The sequence below is a fragment of the Geotrypetes seraphini genome, chromosome 15 (assembly GCF_902459505.1).
Source record: "Geotrypetes seraphini chromosome 15, aGeoSer1.1, whole genome shotgun sequence".
Classification (NCBI taxonomy): Eukaryota; Metazoa; Chordata; class Amphibia; order Gymnophiona; family Dermophiidae; genus Geotrypetes; species Geotrypetes seraphini.
The window spans coordinates 11,534,828-11,552,851 of NC_047098.1; the positions used below are offsets into that span (position 1 = coordinate 11,534,828).

Genomic DNA, 18,024 nt, shown 5'->3' on the forward strand with positions numbered 1-18,024 from the left:
TTGGAGGGGGCCCAGGCCCCAATGGCTACACCACTGGTGCAGAAATGAGCCATTACTAATTCATTTCTGGGAGGAAGCGGGCGATGGGGGAGGGGTAACAACTTGCGTGTGCCAACTTGGAAAACTTTATGAAATCTCCTTCGTCTCAGTAGAAGAAATTGTTAGCTTACGCTAATGACTTGGAGAAATGTGACAAGTTTCGACAGCCATTCATATCGTCGGATCATGGATTCCAACCCATTTTAGGCTAGCAGTGACCTGAATTTGTTCCCAGCTAAAGCAATTTGGTGGTCTTTGTGAAATGGCCTGGTGTTCTCAGTCCATTTCCCTTTGATTAGGTTTCCACATCACTAAAAACAAAACCCAATATTACAGCACCAACTGGAACCATTATTGGCAGGTCTCAGCTGAGAGATTCATATTTTCACAGTGACAGAGACCAAATTACTTTCTCACCTCCACAAGCCAGCGCTTAGGAAACATTTAGCTGGTCAGGTTTCCAGGATCTCCACAATGAACAGGCAAGAGCTAAACTTGCAGGCCCTACCTCCACTGCATGCAAATTTACCTTATGCATATTCATTGTGGGTATCCTGCTGGCTAGGTGAGTCCCGAGGTCGAGAACCAGAGCAGGAGTAGGCAATTCCGGTCCTCGAGAGCCACCGGCAGGTCAGGTTTTCAGGACATACACAATAAATATGCGTGAGACAGATTTGCATCTCAAGGAGGCGGTGCATGCAAATCCATCTCATACATATTCATTGGGGATATCCTGAAAACCTGAGGGGTAGGCAATTCTGGTTCTCGAGAGCCACCGGCAGGTCAGGTTTTCAGGACATACACAATAAATGTGCATGAGACAGATTTGCATCTCAAGGAGGCGGTGCATGCAAATCCATCTCATACATATTCATTGGGGATATCCTGGAAACCTGAGGGGTAGGCAATTTCCAGTCCTCGAGAGCCACCGGCAGGTCAGGTTTTCAGGACATACACAATAAATATGCATGAGACAGATTTGCATCTCAAGGAGGCGGTACATGCAAATCCATCTCATACATATTCATTGGGGATATCCTGGAAACCTGAGGGGTAGGCAATTCTGGTTCTCGAGAGCCACCGGCAGGTCAGGTTTTCAGGACATACACAATAAATATGCATGAGACAGATTTGCATCTCAAGGAGGCGGTGCATGCAAATCCATCTCATACATATTCATTGGGGATATCCTGAAACCATGAGGGGTAGGCAATTTCCAGTCCTCGAGAGCCACCGACAGGTCAGGTTTTCAGGACATACACAATAAATATGCATGAGACAGATTTGCATCTCAAGGAGGCGATGCATGCAAATCCATCTCATACATATTCATTGGGGATATCCTGAAAACCTGAGGGGTAGGCAATTTCCAGTCCTCGAGAGCCACCGACAGGTCAGGTTTTCAGGACATACACAATAAATATGCATGAGACAGATTTGCATCTCAAGGAGGCGGTGCATGCAAATCCATCTCATACATATTCATTGGGGATATCCTGAAAACCTGTGGCTGTGCCTGTGGCTCTCGAGGACCGGAACTGCTTGCCCTTGTTCTAGAGCATGACAGAGGCACATTGCAAATTTATCGTGGTTATGGGGGGAGGGGGCGGCAGTTGCAGAGCTTTTATATTTAAGGTGAAAGTAGTTGGTTTACAGTACAGTCAATGAAATATTAAAAAGTGTAATTTTCCTAGGACAGCTCGAGTAAGATGACCTAATTTAAAAATTAGTGGGTCAATGTTCAACTGCCATGGTCAGTGGGGTTGATTTTTGATTTTTTTTTGTGGTTGAATGCCAGATACAGCAGTCAAAAAATATCCAGATATTCACTACTACCATCTGAAGGTTCATAGACAACGGCGCGAAAGACAAAGGCGCGCCCGGACAATTGAGTGCAGCGCGGAGGCGCGTGCCGCTCAAAATTACTGTTTTTAGGGGCTCCGACGGGGGGTTTTGTTGGGGAACTCCCCCACTTTACTTAATAGACATCGCGCAGGCATTATGGGGGGTTTGGGGGGTTGTAACCCTCCACATTTTACTGTAAACTTAACTTTTTCCCTAAAAACAGGGAAAAAGTGAAGTTTTCAGTAAAATGTGGGGGGTTACAACCCCCCAAACCCCCCACAACGCCCCCACAACGCGGTGCAATGTCTATTAAGTAAAGTGGGGGGTTCCCCCCCCACGCCCCCCCCCGTTGGAGCCCTAAAAACAGTAATTTTGAGCGGCGCGCACCTCCGCGCTGCGCTCAATTGTCTGGGCGCGCCTTTGTCCCGGCGCGCTTTTGACCTAACACCCCATCTGAATAGTGGCCAACACTGAATATCCAGATAATGCTGCAACATGGTGGCTTGTGCATACCTTGGGAGGTGATCCGTTGGTCTCAGATTTTTTTGCCTTTGCAGGGTAATCCGGCCTTTCCTCCTGGAAGGGAATCTAGAGAGTACCGATTATGGGGAGCTAGAGGAGTTTTATGTTTCAAACATATATTGGGAGATGAAGGAGAGCTGTTGACTCGTGCAGAATTGTTAGCTAAGGTAGGAAATGCTGGGGGGGGGGCACAGTTTGCGTGTTTTCAAGTGGAGCACTATGCGAGATCTCTTGACAGAGCACAATTGAGATTGCATATGGGGGCTAAATTACGAGAGTTGTTTACTCGGGAGGAGGGGGGTTGTCTCTTTCGGTATCTTGTATATATGCTAGATTGCAAAAGTTGCTACCTGAGAAGAACTACTGGTACATTAGAGGTAAATGGGAAAGAGCGCTTCAGCTTAATTTGGGACATTGGGATATAGCTCGAACTCCGAGGTCGACACCGGGGGTGACCCCGTGTGCATGGTTAAGAGAAACATACTATAGGGTGCTTTTTACACTCGTACACAGTTATATTATAGTGGAGGTCTCCCTACACCTTTGTGTCATAAATGTGGGATTGGGAGTCATACTTTGGGACATGCATTTTGGACTTGTCCCATTATTCAAAATTTTTGGAAAACAATAATATCCTATATGTCAAAAATAATTGGGAGATCTTTACGTAGTTTTCCGACCCATTTTGTTTTAGATTTGCCAGAGGCTTTCAGACATTTGCCTAGGGGTCATCGGGTGCTGTGTAGGAAGATGAGTTTATTGGCCAAAAAATGTATTTTACAATATTGGAAGGTCCCTGACCCCCCCGAAGTTTTGGCATTGGCGAAACCAGTTACATCAGTTGGCCATCTGGGAGGCGAGAGATGTTGGAAGGCCTGAGAAGTGAAAGTTGATGTTTATGAATATATGGGAACCTTACTTACAAACCTTGCATCCTAAGGGCCGTAGTGTGGTCTTAAGATGGGTTTCCTAGAGTGTACTGATGTGTCATAGTGAGGTGAATTAGAGCAGTGATTCCCAACCCTGTCCTGGAGGAACACCAGGCCAATCGGGTTTTCAGGCTAGCCCTAATGAATATGCATGAGAGAGATTTGCATAAGATGGAAGTGATAGGCATGCAAATTTGCTTCATGCATATTCATTAGGGCTAGCCTGAAAACCCAATTGGCCTGGTGTTCCTCCAGGACAGGGTTGGGAACCACTGAATTAGAGTATACCATGGGGGGGGGAGGGAGGGTTTTGGGTGGGGAGGTGGAGGGTATTTATGCTTCTTATTTTATATTATTTGATGCATTGTTGTTGTATTATGCATAATGTGATGCTCTATTGTTGCTTTTGACGTTGTTTGCATCAATAAAAATTGTTTGAATCTATCCTGACAGCGGCATTATTAAGTCTGTTGTTCAAATAATTTTACCCAGATAACTTAGGACAGCTTATTTGCCTAATTTATCCAGATAAGTTATCCAAACAGATGATAAATTTCCGGTCTGCTCTGGTTCCTCCCACACTCTGCCCCAATACTATGGAAGCTGATCTAGAGCAGGGGTCTCAAAGTCCCTCCTTGAGGGCCGCAATCCAGTCGGGTTTTCAGGATTTCCCCAATGAATATGCATGAGATCTATGTGCATGCGTTGCTTTCAATTCATATTCATTGGGGAAATCCTGAAAAACCAACTGGATTGAGGCCCTCAAGGAGGGACTTTGAGATCACTGTTCTAGAGCATGGTGCTCCACCCCACCCCCACCTATTCTCTAATGGCATTTGAGTCCCCCAATTCCATTACTGACTAGTATCATGAACCCACACTGACACGCCTAAATTAAGGCATAATCATTCTTCAACCACCAGTCCGTTGGCCGGTGCTGGTCCGCAGAAATTTTCTGCCGGTCCACAGGGCCGACACGTCCATCAGGCCCATGACAGCGTTCTTCAGCTGCCGGTCCACGGTGCGATCAACGCGGCGTCTTCGGGCCGGCTCCCTGAGTGCTGCAGTGCACAAAGCCGTGGGAAAAGGCTCCTACGCGCGGCCTGCGCCTGAACCGGAAGCCTTCTCTCTGACGTTGCAACGTCAGAGGGAAGGCTTCTAGATGAGGCGTGGGACCCGCACGAGGAGCCACTGCTCACAGCTTTGTGCAATGCAGCACTCAGGGAGCCGGCCCGAAGATGCCGCGTTGATCGCACAGTGAATTGGCCCAAAAATAACACCGAGGGGCAGGCCAGAAGGCAAGGCACAGCATGGAGGGAGAGAGACAATAACGGTAGGGGGAATGCTTTTATTTTTTTTATTTAGTGATCGATTTGTCTGTTCAGGAAGAAATGCATTTGTTTCTTTTCCTCGGGGGTTGTTCTGCTTGCAGAGTCTTGCATCTTAGGGTTTGTTTGTGAATATTAATACTTTTAGTTTTTGGTCCTGCATTTGCATGGGGTTATCTGTTTTCTGGTAGGAATGAATGTTGAAAAGCATACAGTGTGCTTTGTGTATTTTAATTTTGTGGTTAACCATTATGTGTTGTTACGATTATATTGTATGTGTGTATATATGAAAAATGGATGGAAAAAATGGTGTTACAATTAGTACTATTATGGGGGCGGGGTCTGGGGCGGAGATTGAGTGGAGATGGGCACGACTTAGCCCAGTGTTCTTCAACTGCCGGTCCGTGGACCGGTGCCGGTCCACAAAATAACTATTTTATTTCCGCTGGTCCATAGGTGTCAAAAGGTTGAAGAACACTGATTTATGCCATGTCAATGATTGGCATGCATGAGTGCTCCTATATGCACCATGCATCTTGAACAACTTATAAGAATAATAATAATAATTTTATTTCTTATATACCGCCAAAGCCATAGTAGTTCGAGGCGGTTTACAACGAAGAAGGGCTGGACAATCAGCGAAATTGGTACAATGGTACAAACAGAGAAAATAGGTGGCAGAGAAAAATATACAAACAGAGAAAAATAGAACAATCAGCGAACGGTACTATTCTATAAGCTGCATGTCTAATTTATAGACACGTCAATGCTTCGCCCAGGTAGACAGTCCCTTGCAGATACGCTCGAACATATACAATAGCGTGTATTTACGAATGACTTCAAGGGTCGACTTACAGAACCCAGAGCTGAGGTGGTCTGTAAGAATATTCTGAAGCACTATCTGGATGGTGCCCCCCAGTCAGCGGCACCTAGCTGGATGACAGGTGCTGTTCTCCAGTTAGTGCTTTTGAATAATTGGCCCATTGTTCTCGCAAACTGCTTCCGCGGCTGGGGTCATGACTGTTGCAGTTTTCTGGGTCTCGCTGCATCAGGGTAGACAGAACCCACGTTTCGGCCATCAAGCTGTGGCTTTCTTCAGGGTGTGCCGTGAGGTCTGAAGTTTGCCTTTTTATTTGCTTATATACAGTGGGTCCTCAAACCTGACTGGCTGGGGGGGGCTTGAGGTGACTGAGGCAGGAAAGTCCATTGGTCAATCACCTCAAGCCCCAGCCAATCAGGTTTGAGACCCGGAAAACTGCAACAATCCCGTGGTTTATTTTTGCAGGGCGATATGTTTCTGTTCTTTTGCCTCCTGAATATCCCCCAGTCAAGCAGGTCCCAAAAGGCACAGCTCATAACTTCACCAGGGCCTCTAAACTGACATCTTTCTGCTGCCGGCAGATGCGACAGAATGGCCATTTCAGTGCTAGCTGCTGACAGCCTGGAGCCCTAACCTTGCCAGAAACTAATCCCTGAAATTTGTGAGCTTTCATGACAAGGCATTTCTAAGATACAGTATATGAGCCAGCGAAAGACCTCATCAGCAATGAAAGCAGAGGAGAAATACATGTTACTGGCATCTGAACTGTGTGCCAGCAATACGTAATTTTTAAATTGAATTAAGACATTTGTCTATCATGTCAGAGGCCTTAGAAAACACTGCAATATGCTGCCAAGCCTCATTCCTGTAGGATTTAAAGTTCCGTTGAAACCCAGAGCTGGACCTATATCCATTCTCACCCTCTCTCTCTCTTCCACCGTACTCATACAGCATCTCCCCAGTATCCTGGGGCCCAGACACCCCAAGCTTGACAGCCGTATCTCTTGCTAGATGATTTTTCTCTTGCCGTGTTCTCTTCGCCACAGCCTCTTCAGCCTGACACATAAAAAATTTACTAATCTTCTCAGCTCATGTTGATTCTGCAGATTTTTTTTTTTTTTTTTAGATGCCATTTGGGTTGCAATTAAGGGAAGAATGACAAGATTTACTGGTAAGCAAAAGCACAGACGTCGCATAGTCATGTATACAACATCTCTGTCAAGCAGGGTCCCGGGGAATGATTTCTTCCAGTGGACTCAAGACTCACTCGTTGTTTCATTCTTAGGCTGAATCTTTTCGAATGTCTAGATTTTCATCTTTGTCTTATTTGTTTCTTCTTAAAAAAAATGGTACAGAGATCATTCATTTTTACTACTGGAATATACTGTGGGCTCCTTTAATCAAGCTGCGCTACGACTACGACGGGAACTCCCCACAGCCATTTCCTATTGGCGATCTACACGGGGCAGGAGCGTAGGAAGATCGCTCCTGCCCCGAAAGTCCGCTAGACCACCAGGTTAGGCTGGGACACCGGGGGGAAGGCTAAACTGTGGGGGATTTTCTTTTTTTCCCCCCTCCCCAAAAAATCGCGAATATGTGAAATTGCGATTGCCGAAACCGCGAATGGGGAGAGGGAAGTGTATCTCTTTTTTTGGGGGGGGGTAATTCTTTATTTAAACACTGCGTACACGCAAACAACATAATGGAACATTACAGTGTACAATAGTTTCCAACCCCCCAATGAAGGACCCCCCCCCAAAGCCCATCCCGACCATCCCCCTCCCATCCACCCCCCTGCCCTCCCACCCCCCAAAAAACCAGCTGGAACGCCCCTTCACCAAAAAGCACCTTAGTCCCCTAGCACACATTGATAACTACGTATTTCCCTTAGTAAAAGTGGTATGTAGGAATCTGCTTAAGTAGGGAACCAGCGGAAAATCAGGACCCCTAGACCTGCCCCCAGGCCCGTCCAGTTCTACCCATCCCCGCCCTGTTACACCCCAGTCCCACCCTAGCCCCTCACCCCGTTGCCTGCTCTCGTCAGGCAGGAGGCCATCCGCGCATCCGTGGATTCGACACGCATGATGTCATCACGCAGCATCCGTGCATATGCGGATGTCCTCGTGCCCGACGGTGATTTGTTGGAAGCTTTTCAAAGCCCGGACAAAGAGCCGGGTTTTTAAAAGTCGTCCGGACCCCTAGACGTGTCCTCAAAAGGAAGACGTGTCCAGGGAAATCCAGAAGTCTGGTAACCCTATGCTTAACTATAAGTGAAAATCAGTGGAAATGTGTGATCCTTGAGTCTGTGGTGGATTTTGCTGATATTCTCACAGGGAAATTTACTTTGATATATGAGTGTTTTGGATTACAAGCATGTTTTCATAACGAATTGTGCTCCCAAACCAAGGTTTTACTGTATTTGGATTTAGCTCACACTTTTTCAGGAGTAGTTCAAGGTGAGTTTCAGTAAGGGGTTTTTTTTTCTGTCCCTGGAGAGCTAAGTAACTTTCCCAAGATCACCAGATGCAGCAGTAGGATTTGAAACGAACTTCACTGCTCCAAATACTAGGCTACGCCTCCACTGCAAATGCAATTCATGGCCCATAAATAACAACGGGGGCGGAGACACCATAAATAGCCAATGAAAGCCCTCACACTCTGCCCCCCCCCAAAAAAAAAAAAATCTCATGAAATTGCTATTTGTGCAAACACTCACATTTTTTATATACCTCTGGGATAAGACAAGGTGTTTCTTTTTCTCTCTTTATAGAAACACTAGTCTTTAACCCGTTACATTAACAGGTGCTAGAATAGATGTGTCTGTCTGTCTTTCTTTCTGTCTCTCTGTCTCCTTAGCCGCTGTCTGTCTTTCTTTGTCTCTCTCTCTCTCTCAAATTGGCCGCTTTCTGTCTGTCTGTCTTTCTTTCTGTCTCTCTCTCTCTCTCCTTGGCCACTGTCTTTCTGTCTGTCTCTCTGGCCCCCCTGTCTGTCTGTAATTCTTTCTGTTTGTCTGTCTTTCTTTCTTGCTCCTTGGCTGCTGGCTGGCTGGCTGGCTGGCTGTTTGTCATTCTTTCTGTCTGTGTCTCTCCCTGGCCCCTTGCCTGTCTTTCTTTCTTTCTTGCTCCTTGGCTGCTGTCTGTCTGTCTGTCTGGCGTTTGTCATTCTTTCTGTCTGTGTCTCTCCCTGGCCCCTTGCCTGTCTGTCTTTCTTTTTTTCTTTGTCTCTCTCTCTCTTTCTCTCTCAAATTGGCCACTTTCTGTCTGTCTTTCTTTCTGTCTCTCTCCTGGGCCACTGTCTTTCTGTCTGTCTCTCTGGCCCCCCTATCTGTCTGTAATTCTTTCTGTCTGTCTGTCTGTCTTTCTTTCTTGCTCCTTGGCTGCTGGCTGGCTGACTGTTTGTCATTCTTTCTGTCTGTATCTCTCCCTGGCCCCCTGCCTATCTCTCTCTGGCACCCCCGAGCAAACCATGATTGCTGCCTGCCCCCTAGCATACCCCTCCCCCCAAAGCAGCCCCTTTTCCCTCTCCCCCTCCACTTCCCTGTGCAGCGGTAGCAGCCAGATGCCTCACAGCACCTCGGACACCATCCTGCCATTGCACTCACCGCCGCAAGCCGCTGCACGTGCCACAAGCCACCACGCGCCACAAATGGAACACGGCACAGAAGCAGGGATCACGCCGTTTCAACAGCGCATGCGCGGGTAAGGCTTTTATTATAGAGCATATAAGGCTTTCCTAAACAATGTGGAATAGATTTTCCTTAACTTGCAATCATATTCACATACTACTACTATTTATCACTTCTATAGCGCTGAAGGGCGAACGCAGAGCTGTACATTTTGGACATTAAATCGATGGTCCCAGCTCAGAAGAGCTTACAATAACAGACAGACATGAGATATAGAGTTGTGGGGGGCGGGGAGAAGAGCCCAAGGTGAGAAGAATTAAGAATTGAAAACAGTCTCGAAGAGGTAGGCTTTTAACTCGGACTTGAACAGGGCCGGAGAAGGAGCCCGGCGTAGGGATTCGGGCAGTTTGATCCAGGCAAATGGCAGTGAGACAGAAGGAACGTAGTCTGGAGTTGGCAGAGGAGAAGGGCATATATAGGAGGGACTTACCAGCTGAGCAGAGCATAAACAGTGCATGGGCCCTGAAGTAAATCATTTTTCCCAATGGAGAATTCATAGCATAAAACGAGACAGCAACAGGAGACAGAGAAAAGACTCAGCCCTGGAAATGTGTGGACTTTCATTCATAGAACTTTAGTAACATAGAAACATGATGGCAGATAAAGGCCAAATGGCCCATCCAGTCTGTCCATCTGCAGCATCCACTGTCTCCTCCTCTCTCTATTGGTAAAGGCTCTTAACATTTGCATCTCCTCTTCCTATAGGCTAAGGCTTTTTACACCTGCATTGTGATGTCATAGAACTATAGTAACATAGAAACATGATGGCAGATAAAAGCCAAATGGCCCATCCAGTCTGTCCATCTGCAGCATCCACTATCTCCTCCTCTCTCTATTGGTTAAGGCTCTTAACATTTGCATCTCCTCTTCCTATAGGCTAAGGCTCTTTACACCTGCATTGTGAGGTCATAGAACTTTAGTAACATAGAAACATGATGGCATTCGAAGGGCTTACAATTATATTTATAAAACTAGTTCTCCAGCACTGCCACAAGGAAGGTCCCTAATTTGTTTCCCAGCAACGAGCAATCATTTGCAGATGGTCCGGTTTTTATGGTTATAAATTCACTGGAAAATATACGATTTGGAATTTTTTTTTAATTCATTCATTCAGTTTTCTATACCGTTCTCCCAGGGGAGCTCAGAATGGTTTACATAAATTTATTCAGGTATTCAAGCATTTTCCCTGCCTGTCCCAGCAGGCTCACAATCTATTTCATGTGCCTGGAGCAATGGGGGGGGGATTAAGTGAGTTGCCCAGGGTCACAGGGAGGAGCGTGGGTTTGAACCCACAACCTCAGGGTGCTGAGGCTGTAGCTTTAACCACTGCGCCACTCTAGAAATCAAAATGTAGCAACAATGAGCCAAGTGAAGGGCAATCAAGCCATTGTGACATCACTGATGGGGTTGGCTCTTAGGCATTGGTGGAATGAGGCATTATGATGTCACAATACCAGTTCTGGCAATCAGAGGCTGAAGCTTTTCACACTATTTGTTCATTCCATTTTCTATACCATTCTCCCAGGGGAGCTCAGAATGGCTTACATGAATATATTCAGGTACTCAAGCATTTTCTCTGCCAGCAAGCTCACAATCTATCTAATGTACCTGGGGCAATGGGGGGGATTACATGAGTTTCCTGGGGTCACAGGGAGTAGCGTGGGTTTGAACCCACAACCTCAGGTTGCCGAGGCTGTAGCTTTAACCATTTTAGCTACCAATGATTGATAAATTTGCACTTTGCGTAGAATGACTTGAAAAATATTTCATTTTATAGGTTCATAGACAACGGCGCGAAAGACAAAGGCGCACCCGGACAATTGAGCGCAGCGCGGAGGCGCGCGCCGCTCAAAATTACTGTTTGTAGGGGCTCTGACGGGGGGTTTTGTTGGGGAAACCCCCCCCACTTTACTTAATAGACATCGCGCTGGCGTTATGGGGGGTTTGGGGGGTTGTAACCCTCCATATTTTACTGTAAACTTAACTTTTTCCCTAAAAACAGGGAAAAAGTGAAGTTTTCAGTAAAATGTGGGGGGTTACAACCCCCCAAACCCCCCACAAGGCCCCCACAACGCGGCGTAATGTCTATTAAGTAAAGTGGGGGGTTCCCCCCCCCACGCCCCCCCGTCGGAGCCCTAAAAACAGTAATTTTGAGCGGTGCGTGCCTCCGTGCTGCGCTCAATTGTCTGGGCGCGCCTTTGTCCCGGCGCGCTTTTGACCTGACACCGTTTTATAAGTGGGCTGTGATTTACAACTTCTAAGTTAGACAGCAAAGTTGTTTACCTTACAGACAGTCTTTCTTTCTATTAAACATCTATGAGCACACTATTATTTGAGCACTAGCATAATCTCATCTGCAGTATACATGAATTAAAAATTTGCTATTCTGGAGGGAATGTTATTTGAATCGATTATAGTCTTTTCCCTCCACGGACACTGGGCAAGTGGTTAAAAATCCCCATTCTTACTCTGTTCTAGTATTTGTGAGTCGCGCAGGGACTTGTCATGAGAAAGGGAACATTACAATTTCATATTCATAATGCGAGATAAATACTAGGATTAATTCCACATATCCCTGATGGCTAGAGCTATCGAATAAAAGCAAGTGAAATCTAGACTGAACTTGCCCGGTCATAATTTCATTTATCTCTCATCTCCTTTACACTTGACTGCTTGTCTCCCCAAGGATAGGCTGATAAAGCAGGGACCAAGGAAAAATGGCAGTGTGGCATTAGATACAGCCATGGATGCAAAGAAAAACCATGTGCATGGCAAGGAAACAAGAGAAGCATGCCAATGCCTAGTCTATTAGGGAGCTAGAGCACTCAATCATTAATTTGGATACAAGAAATACGTCTCTCTGCTGTTACCTTCATGCTTCCAATAACCCTACGCCAAAATAAATACATTATTAAAGAGGCAGAAGATTTCTGGAACTTATGCATCTAAATAACTCGTGCACACCTTTCTCTGTCAATCTAAGCGCCTTACCAAAAAACGGTGTACTTATTAACATTAATAGTACGAGGGGGTGCTGAAAAGTTCTCAGCCTAACCAAGAGAGTAACGTGGGCAAAGTATAGGACAATCAAGCCACTGTGACATCACTGAGGAGGTCGGCTCTTATTGGGGGAATGAGGCATTAGGACATCACAATCTCAGCTCTGGTTACCAGAGACTGAAACTCTTTCCACCACCAGGGGGTGCTGAAATGTTCTCAGCCCAGCCATGAAGAGAATGGCGTGGCTAGGGGGGGGTCAATCAAGGGTCTGAAACAATGTCAAGACACAGAATTTCGTTTCCGCAAATTGGCACTTGGCGAACTAAGATAACACTCTTTTCAGCTACCGTGGCAAAATAACGCTCAGAATTTAGGAAGTTGGGTGGGTGGGCTGAGAACTTTTCAGCACCCCCCTCGTATCTACTATGCCACCTTTTACAGTCAATAGCACAGCTGTTAACAATAATATAGAGTGGGTAACAAGATAAAAACTATGCAAAAGAAGGCACCGATATTTAGGTGCCAAGAGAACACATAAATAACGAGAATACTGGCACATATGTGCGTAACTGCCATTAATCCTGCTATAGAAAACCAAAAAAAAACTCTGTGGAGTGACGATGTTCCCAAATGGACTTTATTTGAAAGTATCAAAGTTCCAAAGGTACACTAAAATCATCCACATAAAATAATTCCATCCATATAAGAGCCTTAAAGGACCTAGTCCGCTAGGGATACAGGACCCAACACGGTCCGCGTTTCGACAAAAAGTCTTCTTCAGGGGTCTCTATAAAGGTGAATACGTGGGAAACAATTGTGTGGTGAGCCGGAAGTAAGACACTGCTTGCAATATCTTTGCCTTTAATTTTAGACCAAAAAACAAAAGGAATTGACCCCGAAATATCCACAAAGAAGAAAATCCAGAGAAAACCAAAAAAAAATCTGAAGTGACGATGTTCCTAAATTGACTTTATTTGAAAGTGTCAAAGTTCCAAAGGTCCACTGAAATCATCCACATAAAATAATTCCATCCACATAAAAGTAAATCATACACATAAGAGCCTTAAAGGACCTAGTCCGCTAGAGATACAGGACCCAACACGGTCCGCGTTTCAACAAAAAGTCTTCTTAAAGGGTCCCTGGGGGTCCTATAAAGGTGAGTACGTGGGAAAAAATTGTGTGGTGAGCCGGAAATGAGACACTGCTATGCACTATTGTGAAAGGCAGCAGCTAAATGCAGTGGCAGGTGTTTTGAGCATAGGCATACACATGGGTGGGGTTCGGGGACAGTGTTGGCGATGTGCCCAGTTTTGCATGTAAATTGGAGCACTATAATTTACAAGTGCTTTTTATTTGCATCAATTGAGGCGTGAGCATTTACTCTTGGAAAGAACCGAGATGTCTTCAAATCGTTCAATACGCATCTATCAAACTTATATCGAAGGCCAAGAAATGCGATCATGTCACTCTTTAACGCTCATTGGCACCCCATTTCACACAGAATTACAGTGGAACCTTGGTTTGCGAGTATAATTAGTTTCAGAAGCATGCTCGTAAACCAAAGTGCTCGTATATGGAAGCACATTTCCCCACAGAAGACAATGGGAACGCGGACGATTCATTCCACATCCCTAAAAAGACCAGACCCCCACCCCTGAGGCCCCTGGTGTGCTTCCATCCCACCCCCGAGAACCGGCATCACCCCACGCCCACCCAAACCCTTGCCGGATCGGGCACCGGCACGCAGCACCAACCCACAGGACGTGCCGGTGCAGAAAGAGCCTGCCAGTGATCTCTGCTGGGCCTTGAGCATCTGCGCACGCTCAAGGCCTTCTGGCTCCCGCTCTCTCCGAGATTCTAATGTGTCATTCCACCAACGCCTAAGTTCTGTCCTCATCTGCACAAGCCTCAAACACTTTCAAATCCTAAGTAGCAATATTCTAGAGCTGAGATTGTGATGTCATAATGTCTCATTCCACCAATGCCTAAGCTCCGTCATCTGCACAAGCCTCAAACACTTTAAAATCCTAAGTAGCAACATTCTAGAGCTCAGATTGTGATGTCATAATGCCTCATTCCACCAATGCCTAAGCTTCGTCCTCATCTGCACGAGCCTCAAACACTTTAAAATCCTAAGTAGCAACATTCTAGAGCTCAGATTGTGATGTCATAATGCCTCATTCCACCAATGCCTAAGCTTCGTCCTCATCTGCACGAGCCTCAAACACTTTAAAATCATACGTAGCAACATTCTAGAGCTCAGATTGTGATGTCATAATGCCTCATTCCACCAATGCCTAAGCTCCGTCCTCATCTGCTCAAGCCTCAAATACTTTAAAATCGGTTAGTGCGCCTTAATAAAAGGGCCCCTAAGTGAAGGATGAGTGGATGCCACTAGCATTTCTATAGCATTACTAAGATATATGCAGATGACATTAAGCATCCAATATATAGTACACTAGGTACTTTATTCTGCTGTACTTGCAGGGTCTAGACAGAGCACTCAGAAATGTGGTAAAACCGAAGCACTCAGCATGTGGCTCTGTGATACAATAAAGCTGCTTCATTACTGTCATGAGGCTATAATTTCTAAATTAATGCACCTACAAAAATACCTGCAGTATAAATTCAGAGTGTTCTACATGTCAATTCACAGGGTTATAATATGCTAATCAAACAGCAAAGCAATCCTGGCCATGCTGGCTAACTTATAGCAGATCTTCCAAGCCTATAAAAGTATATCACATTTGAAAGCAATACTCAAAATGCATTCAAAACAGGAACCTGCGCATCGCCTTTCTTTCCCCCCTCGGATCAAGCAAAATGCGCTTGCAACTTATTCCTTTGCTTGCAAAATCATTAGCAGTAATGATGATCATTGGCTAGTTGGGTAGGCCAGTGATTCCCAACCCTGTCCTGGAGGAACACCAGGCCAATCGGGTTTTCAGGCTAGCCCTAATGAATATGCATGAGAGAGATTTGCATATGATGGAAGTGATAGGCATGCAAATTTGCTTCATGCATATTCATTAGGGCTAGCCTGAAAACCCAATTGGCCTGGTGTTCCTCCAGGACAGGGTTGGAAACCACTGGGGTAGGCGACCAATAGGCCTTCTGTAGTGTCTAAGAAGAGACCTGGGTCGTTAACTACATGAGGCCTCTTTTCCTTAAGCTGGCTGAAAGCAGAAGCGCCATTCAAGTGCCACTCACAATATCCTTGGGATGGTGCAAGTCTAGCGACGCTTAGTGGCCAAAGAGATGCATTGGAAGGGCTTCCATGGAGAAAGGCAGCCTTCTTCCAAATTGAATGCAGTTTGGAAAATATTATCATTGGGTGCATCTATGACCCTTGGGAGGATGCAAGGTGTGCCATCTTTATTTTTTTCACAAGCATTATTGGGGCAATTCTATAAACTAGATGGTAACATTGATGTGTTTCAAAAAACACGTCCTCACTTAATATCCCCCTCCCCAATCACACATGCACTCTCCCTAGCACATAACACACTAGTCACCCACTCGATCCTCACTTACATAAATATCCTGACCCCTAAATAAACATCTCCCATAGGTATCCATTTAACCTTCTCCTAAATAAGCATCTCCCTTAGGTATCCACTTAATGCAGGGGTGTCCACTGTCCAATGTCGGTCCTCGAGGGCCGCAATCCAGTCGGGTTTTCAGGATTTCCCCAATGAATATGCATGAGATCTATTTGCATGCACTGCTTTCAATGCATATTCATTGGGGAAATCCTGAAAACCCGACTGGATTGCGGCCCTCGAGGACCGACATTGGACACCCCTGACTTAACGGATTCCCTCAAAGTTAGGTATCTTTCCTCAGTTGCCTATATTGTTTCCCCCACTGAACCTGTAACTACTTGACCCCTGTCGAGTTATTCTATCGATAAATCCAGATATTTTATAATTGTATTTCTATACCACAGCATGTAATGTACTTGAATCATTGTTATGTAATTCTCTCGGTAATGTCCTGATCTCTTTTAACTGTAATCCGCTTAGAACCGCAAGGCACAGGCGGAATAGAAATCACAAATGTAATGTAATGTAATGTGTGCTTCACGCAGGTAATTATTAACAATACTAGCATACATGTACATACAAAGTGAAGCAAAAAAGGTACAGGTCTCCCTCCATATGCGTAGGCTCAGCATTCCCGACCACCGAGAGCAGCAGCAACACCGAACCCTCTTTCTCCGCCCCCCATTACCCAGAGTGCTCTGCAGACAACGGCCGCAGCCTGCTCATCATATGTTTCTGTTAAAATCACAGCCTCCCGCTTCTGGAATTCTACGTGGGGAAAGAAGGGTGTGCAAGGGAAATCCAACGGAATGGCAGGGAAGTACGTTTTCTCCTCCTCATCATTGATTTTCAGTCTTCTCGGCGTGCTGCATAGCACGGGGTCCCGCGAGAACTGACAGCAGCCATTCAGGTAGCGGCGCGGGCCCAGGCTGGAGCGCGAGAAGCTCACTCCTGCCTTGTGCGCCGCTGGCACCGAGATAATGAGGCAGCCGTCCGGCGAGGGAGGGGCAAGAGCGTGGAAAGCTTGCTCCTGCTGATACACCGCTGGACCACCAGAATTTAAAGGTACCGGGGGGGATAAATTCACTCCATAAGATGCACAGACATTTCCACCCACTTTTTTGGGGGAAAAAGGTGTGTCTTATGAAGCAAAAAATACAGTATGTGTTTTTGCCTCAGAGAAGAAATGATGATAGATGTTGAGAACTGATGATTTATATAATATTTTTGATTTTCAATTTTTTTGAGTCTGTTACTAGCAGTAGCTTTTGACTAATTTGGGTATAAGTAAGTTGGACTTTTTAGAAACAGTTTTTTCTCTGACTTTTTGGAGGGTTATTTTGGTTTTTTTTACTGTTTTCCCAACTTTAATTGAGAGCCAATGATAATAAATGGGCCTTGGATAAGAGTTTGACTTCTCTGAAGTCTGTCCCTGATCACTGTCATTGTGTTCCCAATCGCAACATATGGCTGAGTAACTTGGACTCTCAAGAAAGCAGATAAAAGAGAAATCAACGCCTTCAAGCCGTGCTGCTGGAGAAGACTTCTATGAACCCCATGGACAGCTAGGATCACCTACAAAGATGTTCTTGATCACATAAACGCAGAGTTGTTCCTGGAAGGCAAGATTACCAGACAGAAACTGATCTATTTTGGACATGTGATGAGGGCAAATTCACTAGAAAAGGAGGGGCCAGTCGGAATGGCACGGGAATGAACATCAAGCAACTGAAAGAAGCCGTGGAAAACAGGGAAGCATGGCAAGGACTAGCCTACAGAGTATCCAAGGGTCGGACACCACTGAATGAATGGCAGGAGTAGGAGTAGTATATAATAAATATTCATGAGAGAGATTTGTATACAGTGGAGGTAGTGCATGTAAATCTCTCCCATAAATATTCATTGTGGGTATCCTGAAAACCTGACTGGATGGAGTGCCCAGGTCTGGGAATCACTGCCGTAAGTTATACCTATCCCTGTTACACTTAGGCTCTTACACTTAGGCATTTCGGAAAGCACTATTCAACAGATTTATCTCCTAATCAGTTACCAGTTCTAAACGATTAACTCCATGCTGATAACTGTATTGTATCGTATTGTATTTTACTAATTGTAACCTGTAATTCGTTGACTGTACTGTATCATCCTCGCCATTTGTATTCTGTAATTCACTGACTGTCCAGCTCTCTTCACCGTGAACCGCCTAGAAGTTGTAAGATTATGGCGGTATAGAAGAAATAAAGTTATTATTATTACACTGACACTAGCACTATGGCCAACATAAGTCGAAAAATCTAAACATTAGGTGTGT

The 18,024-nt window shown here is 45.4% G+C and overlaps 1 protein-coding gene across 6 annotated transcripts in view; it reads right to left on the reverse strand.

Annotated features, from left to right (window-relative positions):
- CAMTA1 (calmodulin binding transcription activator 1) overlaps positions 1–18,024 on the reverse strand; it is a 1,525,397-nt gene that overhangs the window by 1,207,690 nt on the left and 299,683 nt on the right. The gene's annotated exons all lie outside the window — the stretch shown is intronic.